We start from the raw sequence: 2,649 nt of genomic DNA on the forward strand, positions 1-2,649 counted from the left end.
CCATACCTGGGTAAACCACATACTGTATTAGCCTGTACATACCTGTGTAAACCCCACATACTGTATTAGCCTGTACCATACCGTGTAACCACATGCTGTATTAGCCTGTACCATACCTGTGTAAACCACATACTGTATTAGCCTGTACCATACCTGTGTAGACCACATACTGTATTAGCCTGTACCATACCTGGGTAAACCACATACTGTATTAGCCTGTACCATACCTGTGTAGACCACATACTGTATTAGCCTGTACCATACCTGTGTAAACCACATACTGTATTAGCCTGTACCATACCTGGGAAACCACATACTGTATTAGCCTGTACCATACTGTGTAGAACCACATACTGTATAGCCTGTACCATACCTGTGTAAACCACATACTGTATTAGCCTGTACCATACCTGTGTAAACCACATACTGTATTAGCCTGTACCATACCTGGGTAAACCACATACTGTATTAGCCTGTACCATACCTGTGTAAACCACATACTGTATTAGCCTGTACCATACCTGTGTAAACCACATACTGTATTAGCCTGTACCATACCTGTGTAACCACATACTGTATTAGCCTGTACCATACCTGGTAAACACATACTGTATTAGCCTGTACCATACCTGTGTAGACCACATTGTATTAGCTTACCATACCTGTGTAAACCACATACTGTATTAGCCTGTACCATACCTGTGTAAACAGCATACTGTATTAGCCTGTACCATACCTGTGTAGACCACATACTGTATTAGCCTGTACCATACCTGTGTAAACCACATACTGTATTAGCCTGTACCATACCTGTGTAGACCACATACTGTATTAGCCTGTACCATACCTGTGAGACCACATACTGTATATCCTGTACCATACCTGTGTAAACCACATAACTGTATTAGCCTGGTACCATACCTGTGTAAACACATACTGTATTAGCCTGTACCATACCTGTGTAAACACATACTGTATAGCCTGTACCATACCTGGTAGACCACATACTGTATTAGCCTGTAACATACCTGTTGTAAACCAGCATACTGTATTAGCCTGTACCATACCTGTGTAGACCACATACTGTATTAGCCTGTACCCATATGGGTAAACACATACTGTATTAGCCTGTACCATACCGTGTAACCACATACTGTATTAGCCTGTACCATACCTGTGTAAACAGCATACTGTATTAGCCTGTACCATACCTGTGTAAACAGCATACTGTATTAGCCTGTACCATACCTGTGTAAACAGCATACTGTATTAGCCTGTACCATACCTGTGTAAACAGCATACTGTATTAGCCTGTACCATACCTGTGTAAACAGCATACTGTATTAGCCTTGACATCCTGTGAGACCATACTGTATTAGCCTGTACCATACCTGTGTAAACAGCATACTGTATTAGCCTGTACCATACCTGTGTAGACCACATACTGTATTAGCCTGTACCATACCGTGTAAAACCACATACTGGATTTAGCCTGTACCATACCTGTGTAAACCACATACTTGTATTAGCCTGTACCATACCTGTGTAACCACATGCTGTATAGCCTGTACCAACTGTGTAACACATACTGTATTAGCTGTACCATCCTGTAACCACATACTGTATTAGCCTGTACATACTGTGTAGACCACATACTGTATTAGCCTTGTACCTACCTGTGTAGACACATACTGTATTAGCCTGTACCATACCTGTGTAGACCACATACTGTATTAGCCTGTACCATACCTGGTAGACCACATACTGTATTAGCCTGTACCATACCTGTGTAGACCACATACTGTATTAGCCTGTACCATACCTGTGTAGACCACATACTGTATTAGCCTGTACCATACCTGTGTAGACCACATACTGTATTAGCCTGTACCATACCTGTGTAGACCACATACCTGTATAGCCTGTACCATACCTGTGTAGACCACATACTGTATTAGCCCGTACCATACCGTGTATAGACCACATACTGTATTAGCCTGTACCATACCTGTGTAGACCACATACTGTATTAGCCTGTACCATACCTGTGTAGACACACATACTGTATTAGAGCCTTGTACCATACTGTGTAGACCACATACTGTATATAGCCTGTACCATACCCGTGTAGACCACATACTGTATACCTGTACCATACCTGTGTAGACCACATACTGTATTAGCCTGTACCATACCTGTGTAGACCACATACTGTATTAGCCTGTACCATACCTGTGTAGACCACATACTGTATTAGCCTGTACCATACCTGTGTAGACCACATACTGTATTAGCCTGTACCATACCTGTGTAGCCACATACTGTATTAGCCTGTACCATACCTGTGTAGACACATACTGTATTAGCCTGTACCATACCTGTGTAGACCACATACTGTATTAGCCTGTACCATACCTGTTAGACCACATACTGTATTAGCCTGTACCATACCTGTGTAGACACATGACTGTATTAGCCTGTACCATACCTGTGTAGACCACATCTGTATTAGCCTTTACCATACCTGTGTAGCCACATACTGTATTAGCCTGTACCATACTGTGCGTACACCCCACATACTGTATTAGCCTGTACCATACCTGTGTAAACCACATACTGTATTAGCCTGTACCATACCTGTGTAAACCA

Source organism: Salvelinus namaycush, chromosome 40 (genome assembly GCF_016432855.1).
Source record: "Salvelinus namaycush isolate Seneca chromosome 40, SaNama_1.0, whole genome shotgun sequence".
Classification (NCBI taxonomy): domain Eukaryota; kingdom Metazoa; phylum Chordata; class Actinopteri; order Salmoniformes; family Salmonidae; genus Salvelinus; species Salvelinus namaycush.